The sequence below is a fragment of the Cibotium barometz genome, chromosome 27, assembly GCF_041138505.1.
Source record: "Cibotium barometz isolate CiBa-2024 chromosome 27, ASM4113850v1, whole genome shotgun sequence".
NCBI lineage: Eukaryota > Viridiplantae > Streptophyta > Polypodiopsida > Cyatheales > Cibotiaceae > Cibotium > Cibotium barometz.
The window spans coordinates 16,457,488-16,472,748 of NC_141072.1; the positions used below are offsets into that span (position 1 = coordinate 16,457,488).

A 15,261-nucleotide genomic window follows, 5' to 3' on the forward strand; every position below is an offset into this window, starting at 1 on the left:
CCATCATGATGACCCTATACAAAGCATAGTGGTGCTTGAGAAACAATAGTCCATTTATGCCCCAAGATTAAATCTACTTCCAACACATACTCAACCACAAAAAACTTGCAATTAAGGGGGCTAGTTTCAATATACATTATATGTTCAAAGTACCCCAAACATGGCATGTTCAAGTCTGGGAAAATGTTAGACAAGCACTTCAGTGAAGGTGATAAGGTGTTCATTTGCATCCAACCTAAAAGAAGCACGCTTTTTCTAGGAAAGTATAAAAAGCTTAGTCCTAGGTATTGCTTATGAAATCATAAAATGTGTAGGAACTCAAGCTTACAAGCTAGATCTTCCTGCCCATCTTAAGGTTCATGATGTTTTTCATGAACTCAAGCTTACAAGCTAGATCTTCCTGCCCATCTTAAGGTTCATGATGTTTTTCATGTTAGTCATTTGAAACCTTATATACCGAGCCCAAATCATATTCTTAATGATGATCAGATTTTAATGCAATCCAAAATATTTTAGAACTTCAACCTGAAAGAATCCTAGAGTATAGGGAGCGTGCTCTCAAGAATAGATCCATCAGGAAACATCTTATTCAATGGAAGGATGGATTATCCTCAGTTGTTCTTGAGATGAGGACATCTTGAATCCTTCACATTGGGGAGAATGTAATGTGCCTACCTTTCTAAGCTTTTTTGATTAGTCTCTAAAAATTGTTTGGTCTTTTTCTACACGATTACCAATTTCTATTGCAACAATAGTCCTGTGCGGACCAAATTTCGGCCACGGTTCCGACATAATGTGCATGGCAGTATAAATTAGGCACGTGCTTAAGACCCTATCTACTTTTGGGAACATTGCAAGTGGGTCGCAAGCCGTATTTTGCGAGAACTTGCTACGAAATTTAATTCCCTCGCGTCCAACTTTTCGGCCATAAAATAGGAAATGCGGTTCCGCCACCCTACGTGCGACAAATTTCAATTTTAAACATGCAAGCATACTATCTGACCTTGTATTAGTGATCTCCATAACATAAATCTCAATTCTAACATTTGGAAAAAAATCCCTATAATTTAGAAAAAGCAAAAAAGCTAGATAAATTCTGGCTGACCGTAGACCCGAGCTCCCTTCTGGTCGCAATCCAAATAATTATTAACAAAAAATTTCCATGAGTGTTTAGGACTTTTTGTGGGATCAAGAGTTTGCTAAGGTCCCAAGTTGAATTCTTAAGGGAAATAATCCAATTTTATTTATCTAAATTTATTATTTCTAGAGAGAGAAAGAGGATAATTCAAACGTACTAACTTGATTCAAAAAGAAAAGGTAGGCTAGACCTATGGGGGAGTCCTAGGTGGCAAAGGAAGGTAGATTGGCAAGTTTAGGGTGCCTCCATACCTGCTAAAAATAGTAAATGACTAGGCGACCCCCAAAAGCCTACAAATATATGATCTTTCCTCACTTTAGCTCATAACTTGGATTCTCCCACTCACTTTAACTCATAGGAGGTAAGCATTCAGCCCCATCATGCTAATTAATTAATTTTTCTTCACCAGCCCTGATTAATTCCTCCATTTCAAAGGATTAATCAATAATCCTAGAGAGAGAAAATTAGGATTTTAGCCTAAACTCATGCAAATAATGAGTTTAAAGCCTTGATAATTTTCTATTTAATGTTTTAAGAACGATTAGGCCTTTTTTTTCCCTCTTTCTTATTTATGTGATTAGCACTAATCTCATAATTAGCAAAAAAGTTAACTAGTTTTAGTGAGATTAGTTGTTGACACTTACTTACACACCAAACCCTCTTAAGGGAAGGTGAATTAGGACTAATACTACCCCACATTATGTCAAATTTTAGTTAAAATGTTTGCACTTTTCCTTAATCTAGAGAGAGATAGAGATTATTAGCGGCTAATTAGGGACATAGTTAGAGAGATTACTAACCTCCCCAACTAATTTTGTCATAACCTCATGTGCAATGGTAAATCTAATGCTATTTTATCATGGGATTGTGTTAAATTTCAATTCCCACCTCTGTAATTTTACAAATCTAGAGAGAGGTGATAATAAGTGACTAATTAGAGATATAGTTAGAGAGATTACTAACCTTCCCAACTAATTTTGTCTCAAAACCTCATGTGTAGAGGTAAATCTAATGCTATTTTATCATGTTATCATATTAAATTTCAATTTACACCTCTGTACTTTTGCTAATCTAGAGAGATAGTGATTAGTGACTAATTATAGACATAGTTAGAGAGGTTACTAACATCCCCTTATAATTTTGTCAAACCCTCATGTGTAGAGGTGTATTTGATATTTTCTTATCATGTGGTAATGCCAAAAATTGATTTTGACCTTCGTACTTTCACTAATCTAGAGAGAGGTAGTGATTACTGTTTGTTTAATGGTGTAATCAGAGAGAGGGTTAGTCTTCCTAATTAATTTTGTGGACCCCTCTTGTGAAAAGGCATATTACATGTGTTTTTATCATTGCATCAAGCTAAATTAGTTGTTTGCTTAGTATAACTTCAATTATCTAGAGAGATAAAAAATTTCACTAATTTTAACAACATAGTTAGAGAGATAATTGATCTCTCGAATTCATTCTATTGAGGCTGTTGTGAAGAGGATTTGTTGATGATTGTTAACCTTAGGATAAAGTTTCATTAGTGAATGGTCCTTAGTAGTTATACTTATTTAGAGAAGGGTTTATTTATATGTTTAAACCTAGAGCTTAGTTTAAGAGGGATGGTGCATCTCTCTAACCTTGTATTACCAATCCCATGTGGCAAGGAAGAAAACAATTGTAATTGATTAATGTAGGTATCCTAATTCATGTAATTTAATGAGCTCTAGTTAAGTTAGATAAATGTAGAGTACATTAGGTATCTTCCTAATGAAGGGATGGTACGTCTCTTTATTAAGGATTAAGGAGATAGTGTATCTACAATTCTCAGGAACATGGCAGCCTTGCACTAAAAGTTAAGCAAAATTTTTGTTACTTTTTCTTAGTTGAGGATGGCTTATAAGCAAACCTGTAGTGGGATAGCTTATGATGAGGCAACTTCACATCCTACTCCCACTACGAGGGCCGTTCTTCCCTCGACAGTGCCAGCGGATGTAAATCAAGAGGTTGGTCCATGGTTTTAATTATTAAGTATTGAAGTTATTATTAACATATACATATGCGACTTAGACAATCCCACGGGACCTAGGAATGTAAATTTTTTCTCAAAACTTGGCCAAGGCCAAAAGAGATATGTGGGCATATGTTTTCCATGGTACATCAAGTTGAAAAGAATGTAGTCTTGTCCAAGAATAATTCTAACTAACCTTGACATTCAGATGGACGACCGTGATCGGCATGGCAACCAAGGTGCTCCGGGCGTGCCAAGTTTATCACGAGTACCTAGAGCCTTAAGCTTCATCCTACCTCTTATGGCCAACCTTTCCAAGATAGTTCAGCTCCCGGTTTCTAGGTGGAAGAAACCGGGGGTGTAAATATAACGCCACCAAGGGTTGATCACACTCTAGTTAGGATGGGGGTCCCTTGGTACTATCCCTCACCATGGTTAGTAATAGTGGGCATCGGGATTCTAGATAGCTCGACTCTTTTTTGGTTTTCTTAGAGAGTGGCCAAGGGAGGATCATACCTAGTATTATGGTGGGCGGTCCCTTGGAATAAAGCATTGTAAATATACTTTCAAATATGTGGTTTAATTCCCAAATTAATGTTGCTTTCATACAATGCTTTTTATCTATCTACCACTTGTTTGAAGGGTTGTTTTAATGAACAATGTAGCGGGAATAACCTAACGGAACTATTGTTTTAAATGTCAAACAATGTTCTTTCTTGTTTTGTTTGTTATTTATAGCTTCCCAGATCTTATTTCCCCAGTCTTCATCCACTTTAGGTACATTTGAAATAGTTTCAAGGATGTGTTTTAATTGTTTGTTTTCATCTACTCTCTCTTTTATAGAATTTTCTTCTGTTAAGATCTCTGGTAGACTTCTTTCTGGTTTTGTTTCATCCGTTTTCTCGAAAGAGGTAGGTATTCCCTTGTTTTGTTTCAATTGTTCTATAAGAGCATGTGTCACATTGATTAATTGTTTGTAAATTTCCAACTGCCTTGACTCTTGGACCGGGTCTAGATATTTCCTCCATCTTTCTTCCAAGTTTTCAAAGGGTTTTATCTTGCCTCGTAAGCTTGTAATAATCCTTCAAGCGGTTCAAAATGCTTATCGGTGAGGATTGATCCCCCTGGTTCTTTCTCGTTGTTCTTTTCTTCTTGTGGTTTTGGTTTGTCTTGTTTAGTTTCCTTTTTCTTCAATTTGGCATTTGTTTCATGTTTCTTTTTAGCTGCTGCTCTCCTACCACATCATGCTTTCCATCTTTTGAACAAAGTCTTTGCAACCTCACTGTTGCAAGATCATCTTCCTTATTTTCTTGTTTCTGTGCTTGAGCTTGAAATCTGGTCACAACTTTCAAAGGCACTATCTGTTCAACTTCTGAGAAACTTGGAGAGCTTTCGAAATACCAAACTTCTACCAGGTTAAGAGTTAAAGGTGTCTTGCCCTTGGTTTCTGGGTTTGATGGGGACAATCTTGAGCCATATGTTTAATACCACAATCTAGACAATATCTAGACAAAAGAAGGTATTCCTGCAGTTTGATTTTGTTGTTGTTTCAGCATCATTTTTCATCTCAGAACAATCACAAATATTATCATCACCCTTGCATCTAAAACATGTGCCCATAGGTATAGCTCTTAGAAGATAAGGCCTAGGACCTGGCATGGCTTGTTTAGATCCCTCATTTGCAATGAACCATAAGGTATTATGATCCATTTGGTACAATCCCTCAGGTATCACCCCCATCTTTAAAGAATTTTGTGCTAGTGTTGTCATGATTCTTGAATGATGTTCCACCTCTTTCTCATAGTAAGGACTAACCGGTACCATTTTCCCTTCCACATTTACCTCTTTTGGTTGAACATATCTCATAGCTGCATTGCCTGGCAAAGGCGCTTGGCTTCCTAACACTGATTGAGCTTGTTCCACTCCCTAGGTTTTTCCATATTAAAATTGTTGTGGTCAAAATCCCCGGTTTGGTTGATTTATCCCTTGCTCACACAAGCGTTGAATGAGATGATAGCAATCTTTTGTTTCATGGTTAGTCCACTTTTGTTCAAAGTGATACGATGTGTCCATTCTAGGTGCAACTCTTGGCTGAGACTTTAGTCTAATGGTCAAACCATTGTGAAGTTAGATGGTCTCTTGCACTAATTTCACACAACACCGATCATGTATATCTATTCAATTAATTTACCCTCGATGTTGGTTTGAATACTTGGTTCATTCTTTTCATGATTATGTCAGCTATTGCTTCAGTATCTGGAGGAGTACTCCTAGTAGTGGTAGCTCCACTGGTTTGGCTCGATGCATCGGTTCCTAATATTGGCTCATCTATCCCATAGATATCACAACTATCATTGAGATCATTTGAAATGCAATCATTCAACTCAATGTGCTTTTTACCATATAGGTTAGCATGTAATGCTTTGTTTAGCAAACCTTCCAAGAAAAGAAAAACAAGATTTGCTTGGCCAGAAGGTTCATCCTCAGGCCAGCGACGAGCGATATAATGTTGTAATCGATTCACACAATCCGTAAACTGACTCCTTGATTTGTTTGAATCTCTCAATCAGTGTGCTGACACTATGTTTGATTCCAATGTCAACTCAAATCCCTCGACTAAGGTGTGAAGATCAATGACCTGCTTTGCCCTTGTAACTTGATGAAATGATGCCACGTGATCATAAGGATCTTCCAACCCACTAAACTTTTTAACCCATTTTAAAAATTTGTTGGTTTAGTTTTATTCCCCGATGAGTCCCAAGAGGATCTACCTAGCCAGAACCCTGTAGATATCATCAATGTGATACATTGGAGTTCTAAGTGGCTCTATTAGCACTCTACTTACCATATGACCACTCATAGCATGCTTGTGTGTTGAACCCGTTGGTTTGGACCTATGTGGGCCTGCTAGAGTCCTTGGACTATCAAAAAAGGATACTTTTGGTGGTGGCATAAAGAAGGGTAGTGCACTTGAAGTTATATGAGGAGTAGAAGAGTAAATCTTCTCCTCAAAAGCCACTCCTTTTCCTTTATCTTGTTGAGTAATGGGTCTTCCCATGTATGTGAAATTTTTAACATTCTCTTCCAACAAGGATTACCATTTCTATCCGTACTTATCAAGAAACTCAACAATTTTTGGATAACCCTCAGGCATGAGAGCGAACACATGCAATATCACGTTCTCTGAGACGGGCTAAAATCTAGCAACATATCCTTAACATAATAGAATTTAGTACCTAAATCCTCTCTCATGCACGTCTTTGGAGATATAACTTCCATTTGGACTCTTTTTGCCAATAAGGAGTTTACTAGCTTGAAGTCAGGTTTGGCAGAAGTTGGTGGGACTTCATCACCAAAATATTTTCCCCTACTTGTCCCAACACATCTACCACCTCTAGGTTGTCTACCAGCATATACATTATTATGCCCTTACCTATATAATGACTTTCCTAGTAGCTTACTACTAGTGCAAGGTCAAAATCAGAGAAGTGATCCTCAATCTTAACCAAAGATCTCTTCAAGAAATCCCTCTAGATCTTTGTTCCGTACGTATTCTCCTTGACAAAATTTAATATGGTATTAAATTCTATGTCAATCCTTGGGTTTTCAATACGTTCAGAACTCATGCTTGATTTCGATTGAGAATCTAAGTAGCTCCTCTAGTGTCGTGTAAGAATGAAATCTAGCGATACTTTCTTGTGTCGATGCCTTACTTATAGCAACACTTCTCTCTATGTTTCTTGATTTTAGAATAGTTCATAACCTAAGGTTCATAAAGTTAAATGCAAAGTAGCAGAAACCAAACCTTATACCTATCTACCATGATTTGGTTTTCTGACTATCCTTTGCACTCCAATCCTTGATGTCTGCAAAAGTTTAACACTTTAGAAGTATTTGACTTGTGAACTAGCTTTAAGATTACATCCACAAAGTTTACAACTACCAACTACTAGTAGACAATCTTGACAATTCTTTGCAGTTCTGATGCTTTTATTGTGAGTTACTAAATTGCGTGTATCTTGCAATTCACGAAGTGTTTTGCAAAGGTTTGGGTACCATTGGATTCCTTTTATGAGAAGAAGCACCATCACTTAGTACTCTCAGATGCCAGAATTGAGCATGCACCAGTTGCCACCTTCACCTTTTGGGATGAAGTTGACTTATAGCTGCTCCTAGTGCCTTGCACAACACATTTATGCCCTTTCCTTGCAAGAACTTAGAAAATTCCTGAAGTCTTTCTCTTACAGCAAACTTGCTCTTCGGACAGTTTTCAAGCTGCTGTACCGGTCAAATGAGGGTCTCTTGGTTGTCCAAATGCAGTGAAATTTGGTGAGCTGATGTTTTAGACATGCTTAACATGTACATAACTTCAAATGATCAGTTTGGTGTTGTTTGGACTAGAAACTAGCACATAACTTCAAATGATCAGTTTGATGTTGTTTTGACCCAGATGCCGGTTGCCAATTTGATGATTTTGGAACTTGACAACTCCCAATTGATCCCCTAGCCTTGTAGATGACACCTATAGCATGCCCTACCAATTTAATGTTCAAAAACTTAGTGTTTTGATGTGATTTACTAGAATTGGCACTTTCGGCCAATTTCCTTGAGTCTCATGCACTTTCGCTACTCCAATGGTGATCAAACTTGGTGATTAAGCAACATTCATCACATAAAACATGCAGAAATTGTCAGACTCCAATTTGGGTGCAAAATGATAGAGGTGCCAGTTGTTGTCACTTAAGCAAAATTGATTTCTAATTGCACAGTTGTGTTCCCTGCACCTTATAGAGCATGTGTGTAAGTTCCCATAGCAAAATTCATCATTTTTCTCATGCATATGACCAATCTAGTGAAGTTGAACAACTAAAATGTGACACACAAAGATCAAAAACCTTAGCAAAATTGCATCAAACTTCACATATACACTTAGGAGACACTAGGGAACACAATCATGCAATTAATTTCTCATTAAGAAGTGGATTAGTGACTAATCACTATCTCAACCAACTAATCAAAAACCAATATCTATTGATTGTAAACCGACTAGGAACTCACAAGTAACATTCTAAAATAGACGAAAGTGAAATCGGACATCATTTGGGCACTCAAATCACTTAATTAAGCTCACTAATCAAGAAACTAATAGTGCATAAATTGGCATATTGAAGACATGAAATTATAGACAGTTGGCATGACAATCACTTACAATGAATTAGAGCAACAATGGCAATGTATTCGTCGCACAAATCGCGGTAGAAATTGAGTACAAGAGTAGGAAAATATACTCGTAGGTTTCTTCAGTTTATCTCTATTCTCAATTAAAAATGTGACCCTCAAACTTGGGAATTTTGACCTTTATACTCACAAGTGTCCGGCCAAAATTAAACATGCGGGCACCCACATAGTATCGACTTACCACTTTAGCTATCCTAGGATAATTCGAAGTGATATTCATTAGCCGTCGGTTGCTTTATTACAAAATAATATATTTGTCGAGCGCACCCATGCTTTGTCATTTTCTTCATCTTGTAGCTTTTTATGCCTTTGTAAGTCTTTTCAGCACTGGACGCCAGCTCTTCTCAACTTAATAGGCATTCGATGCCTCAGCCGCAATAGTGTACACACACACCTTAAGCAAATGGTTCAAGAGTATGAATGTGAAGAGGGCATCTAAGAAGTGCTCATAAAAAATGTGATAATCATGCTCTTCATTTATGCCAACGATGTGGTGATCCCAAAACATACTTTGAAAGATGTACAAAAGATGATGGGGGTTCTGAAGGCCTTTTGCTCACATAGCGACTTAATGGTCAATGAGCAAAAAACTCAGGTCATACTTGCCAAAATAATTCCACAGAGAAATCGTTCATTGTCTTCAAGTATCTTGGACTCAAGGTCCTGACCAATTACAAGTGAAATGAAGGCACCATGAGTCGTCTTCTTGAAGTCACTGGAAGATGGATTACTATGCATTAGAGAACATGTGTAACCAAGACAACATCCAGTATTGGCTCTCAAGAAGTACTTATTTGATGCCATGGTTTTGCCCATACTTCTATATGGAGTTGAGGTATGGGGAGGTAGCATATCAGCATTGTTAGCGGCTCGTCGCGACGGACGTCTATAGCATAGCTTTCAAGCACTAACATAATATGTCAACGCTAGGGAGTGACCCGATTAGTGCACGGAGGTTACGTGAGTGTGTCAAGCTCACGGTAATCACACACAAACAAGAAGAGGGAAGAGTACTTGCCTCTATGTACACATATACACATTCAAACAAGAGAGGGAAATCTCTATCCATAGACATGTGAAATGCATGCTAATAGGACTAACAAGAAGCTTAATACACACACACACACACACACACATAGAGGAAAAGAGGGTTTTGGCCTTCAATCCTCTTAATGCAAGTGGAAATTAATGCTTCCTATTGACTAAGCAGCTAATGCTACACCAATCAATCACATAGACTCACCAAAAACAACCTTAATCAAAGATTAATCTACTTCACACACACTCTTCACCTAAAGCACACATGCACTTTCTTAATCATTTCTTAATGAAAATCAATGAAAGAACATTCATAGAATGGGACAATAGAGAGAGGAAAACCCTTGCCTTGCATTAGAATGGAGAAATGTTACAATAGGTGCACGTAGGAAGCCCCGCAAGCAACACCTTCTTCTCTTTGTGTAAGCTCTTCTTTGTGTAGCTAAAGTGAGGATTCTCTAAAAACCTAAAAATTGACTTTTATACCTAGGCTTTTTTAGAGACGGTTTCGTACTCAATTCAAAAGCTCAATATTACAAGCTGGAAGCCCGTGGCTTCTCTAATCAATGGACAAAATATTTACAAGGCTTTTTGCAATTTTTAATTAAAGTGGTTAAGTGCGGGAAAATAAAAATAAATCTTCACGTAGCCGCTTCTGGCTTCCCGTGTCACTTTAACTTGCTTTTTTAAAGCTTCTGCTTTAAAACTCTCGCTTCTACCTCATAAGCTACTTCTCCATTGCTTTAGCAGCTTGTCGTTGACTCGCCATTGACTTGTCCCGAAAACACTCCCCCCCTCCTATTTTAGTGTCCGTCCCTAGACACTGCTAATGATGTCCAAGGGTAGCTATGTTGGAAGGTGATTTGATGCAGCCTGGTGAATGTTGACTTGTGTGGTTGTAGGAGAAGATTAGCAAGCATGGCTTATGGAAATTAAGCACTTCTCCATGTTTAGAGGCTATGATTTGGTCTATGAACTGCATTGCTGATTGAGTCTTTATGTAGCGCGCCTTGACTTTTCTTGTTGTGGTGGCTCTCCTTGTACCTGATTGGCGTAGGTTGAAGGTTTCCACCATGTCTTTATTGATAAATAAAAAGATGATGATACTGAACACCTGATTTGGCCGAGGGGAAAAACCCAATGGGAAAAAGTGCCCTGGCTTGTCGATCTTATTGAATATGTAAGTTTGCTAGAGTTCTTCTTAGAGAGTATCTCATGTGATGATGGTGCATGGGTGGAAGTAATAAAAGTGCTTAATGCATGCGTCCAAGTGTGGGACACCCTAGTATGCATTCACAGAGTATGCAATGAAAACAATATGCTGTGCAAGAAGAGTTTTGATGGGTTCTTTTAGAAGTAAATGTAGCACATAGAGCACTTGAAAAGTGCTCCAATAGCTTTCATTCTTTTTAAAAGGGCTTTTGATGTCAAGGTTTCTTTACTCTCCTTACGGTGCACATGTGCGTGAGTGTAGGACTCTCCGCCACTCCACCGACACTTAAAGTAATAGACTTAGACTCTTATGCTCATCTCATGTTAACAAGACCTAACAAATGGTCATATTGCTTGAGTACAAACCAAACATACCTTATATTTATTGGTACCAAAGGTCGCATCCATGGCAAGAAGGTTCCCATTTCCATACTTTTTGCACATGTCTCTCTGCCATGATGATTGTATGCCAAGGATAAAGTCCTTAGTGACATCTTGCTATTGATAGATGTAGGTACTTGAATAGTTCTCCCCATACCATCTCCTAGTTTTTCCAATATTATCAGGATGTAGCTAATACTTATCAAAAGTCAAATTTCTTGAAATATTCATGATTTCACGAATGGACTCAAACCATAGTAAATGTAGGGTCCTAACCTTGGCAAGAATGCAATGTTTGGACATGCTTTTGCAACACTTGATATGGAGAGAAACCACGATAAAGTATGTTTCAGCCCATAACTTCTTTTGCATAGAGATCCATGACGAGAACTGCAATAAACGGATCAACAAAAGTTTTACCATGACAGACCTTATCATTGACATCTGTGTCCAATATGGATGTATATAAGAGACTATGGCAATGCCTGGAGTTTGTGCAAGCCATTTCACACTAAAGTGGAATTGACATCCATGCTTTTGCTTCTCAATTTTTATAGGAGGATGCCTTTTTCTTTTTGATTTTTTGACACATGGTTGTGAACATTCGTTTATGCCACCGTCGACAACCAACACATGGTTCTCATCAATTAGATTTTGATTGCCATCTTGACCAATCGCTTTCATGCCAGTAGGGCCAAATCCACACCAAAATCTAAACACCAAATTAAAGGTTACTACAAACTTAAACAGCCCGTAATGTGCATTTGAAATTTGTTATTGAATGGATTCTAAAATAGGAAAGATGCTTAACTTGCAGTATCTTCTCAGTCCAAGCCTCATTGGTGACATTAGCAAGATTGGAAGGAGATCTTCGCTGATGGATATATTTTTTATAAGAAGATGAGAAGGTCTCATTGTCGGATTCTCCTTTCACAAAATCGTCATAATGACCCCAAGGAAAGCTATTTTTGAGGACAGTTTTAAATCAAGATCTAGAGTCATACGAATGCACCCAACATAATGCCTAGAATTGAATGCTCCAATGGAGGGAATTTTGTAACTCATTATTTACTAGGTCAATGTATTGAAGTAATTAATTACATGCAAAGGCCAATCCATGTAGGCTTAGTGTAATTCATTATTAAATCTCCTTAATTATTCCAAATGATAATAGGTCTAATCTGGTACTTGCTTTAAGGTAGAATAGAAATAATTAGAGAGATAAAGAGAGAGAGAGATAGAATTAGATAATTAGAGAGATAGAGAATTAGATAAATAGCAAGATGGAGAGAGAGAGAGGAGAGAGATAGAGATAATTAGAGAGATAGTGTGTGTGTGTGTGTATGTGTGTGTGTGTGGAGTAGAGATAGGGAGGGGTAATTAGAGATAGAGGATTAGAAAAATAGGGGGAGAGAGAGAGAGATGATTGGAGATAGAGGATTAGAAAATTAGGTAGGAGAGAGATAATTAGAGAGATAGTGTGTGTGTGGAGTAGAGAGCGAGAGAGGTAAAGGATTAGAAAATTAGGGGAGAGAGAGAGAGAGAGTAATAATTAATAGAGAGAGAGAGAGAGAGAGAGAGAGAGAGAGAGAGAGAGAATAATAAATAAAGAGGGAGAGGTAATTAGAGATAGAGGATTAGAAAATTAGGGAGATAGAGCGATAGAGAGGGGAGAGAGATAAATAGAGAGAGAAAGAGGGGATGTATGTGTGGAGTAGAGAAAGATAAGTAAGTAAGTATATATATATATATATATATATATAGAGAGAGAGAGAGAGAGAGAGAGAGAGAACTAGCCCATTAGATGGATAGGCTTAATTAGAGACCGTAAGACTATGTGTGTGTGTGTGTGTGTGTGTGTGTTTTTATGGTTTAAATCATGAATAGATTCACATGTTTTGGTTTTTGATGAGTGGATGGTCACCGCAAGGTTAAAACATGGGAAAAGTTCATGTATGGTCATGATGAAGTGGATTGATTATTGTAAGGCTGTACGACCAGAGGAGAAGGAGGTATAATACCCCTCTTCTGGTACCGGCAGTATCGGGGATTACCGCAAATGGCGAAATCCTAACAAGCCCAGTAGGCTTAAACCTATTAGCTCGCTGATGATCCGGGGGCTAATAGGTAAGGATCCCTTGGAGGCTCTGGCTCACGGAGTACGAGGGGCAACCATCGATGGGTGGTGGTCTAGATCCCTATCTTGCTAAGATGTGAGTTTCTCCTCGTCTGTAGTTGGAGCGGGAGGATGGGTGGCCCGGTCGAGACCCTTCTGGTTCCGGGGCTTCAACGAGAGTCGTTTTGTCGTGTGGAATACAGAAGAGTTGATAAGTTGTTTTTTTTAACAGTGCTAATATGAGTTTTGTTTCATGATTTATGCAGATGGTGATGATGGGGGGATACCATAAGGCGGCCCTAAGGCGGTTGGTTGCCTTCCCCCATCATATAGGGGATATGGTTAGAGAGTCCTTGCCATAGTCCCAGGAGCAGGAGGATGCTGGTGCGGTCAACCCCCTAAGGGTTGGGGATTCCATGGGAACATTTTGGCGATGCATAGAGATCTTGTTTTCAATATGGTTATGGAACTGCTTTTTCGGATGTATAATTTTGCCTTCATAATATAGTTGCAAATTTGATTCATGTCTGCGTGTTCATCTAGCCAGGGAATGCATATGTACTCTCTCCATACTCAGAGGTAGCACCAGGACGGCCTGGGTACTTCTGGGTCAGTCCACTAGTAGCATAGCTCTAGCTAGTGCTGGTGGGCGTTGAGATCCCACCCTATATGGGTTTATCATTTCAGTCATTTAAATTGTTAAAGAAGAAAATTATTATAAGGGGGCAGGGATCTCCAGCTAGTGCTAGTGGGCGTTGAGATCCCACCCTATATGGGTTTATCATTTCAGTCATTTAAATTGTTAAAGAAGAAAATTATTATGAGGGGGAACGGATCTCTCAGGAATTGAGTAACAACATGCAAAGCAACACGGTGCTCATTGCCTGTGTCAGTCACCAAATGACTAACAACTCCCACTCCAAATGCACCAACCATAATTGCAATGTCAGGTCGTCTCAATGCCAAAAGATCATGCATGAGAGACCCAAGTGTTGATGACATAGGTGCTATTTCTGCCAACCTATCGCTGTCAGTGAACTCAACACCATATGCATCCTTAAGAACAACCTATCCATGCATCACCATGTCAGCATCTGGCAAAGGCATATCTGAGAATGACTATAAAACCAATGAATCAACATCATTGCAATCACTCTCCCATCATTGTGACTCACTAGAGAAAACCCGCTCTACCTCTACAATTACTAACTCAACTACAAACATATCATGCACAGCTGTATGTAGGTCACTGTCAACCTCAAAAGATTCAGATGCACTGAAAAACAATGCATCTATCTGCTTTGACAATGGAAGAATTGTGTCATGAATAGCATGACTCAAAGCATCTTGAAAGAAGACTCTCCTGGCGTCAGTCTCTCTATATGGCAACAAGGCAGCCACAAAACTACACCAGTACTGGAGTAACAAAAGTATAATAAACACTGGCAACATCGCGGTGGGTATGCTCCAAAGCCATGATTACACAACATGCAATGGCAAGACAAGCAACCAATGCGCACAATCTACAAAGTAAGTGGATGCAAAATCCTCAACGCAATCCAAAGCACAATACTACTACCAAACCATAGCACAAAGCTACCAAAACTATAGCACAAGCTGGTCAACAAATGCCAAAACCTTTGTAGAGAAAGGAATTCTCAAGATGCCACAAATTTCCCACTCGAGAGTAAACAAGCTATTAAGAAGTGTTTCCTTTGTACGAAGCACGATGTACACAAGAAAAAGGGGCCACAAAATTATTGCTCAACACAAGTGTACATCACTGGTACAAAGAGGCATAAATTAGCTACAAATTCTGGCAAAATTTTGGCAGCATAATGCTGTGAAAAGGGTCACAAAACCAAAAAACGCGTCATACTAAATGTAGCCAAAACAAAAAGCAAAATGACTCTCAATAGAGCTCAACCAAGTCTCAATGCATCAATTCACTGTGGAAGATGGAATGCAACTGACAATCATGACCATAGACTATACATGAGCCTCTAGGGTGCTTGCAAGATCCCTCCAAAATCTGTATCACCAAAAGGATCTCACATAAGAATCCAACTCAATGAAAATCTTGCTCAACCCTCACAAGATGGTTGCACAAATATGATAAAATACGTATGTATCCTCATCACA

At 38.5% G+C, this 15,261-nt stretch overlaps 1 long non-coding RNA gene across 1 annotated transcript; it reads left to right on the forward strand.

The window, feature by feature from the left end:
- Nucleotides 1–13,078: 13,078 nt before the first annotated feature.
- LOC147623100 (uncharacterized) lies at nt 13,079–13,643 on the forward strand. The gene is made up of 2 exons (XR_015269403.1): nt 13,079–13,216; nt 13,386–13,643. It is a non-coding gene; the product is annotated as an uncharacterized LOC147623100 (long non-coding RNA).
- Nucleotides 13,644–15,261: the final 1,618 nt, after the last annotated feature.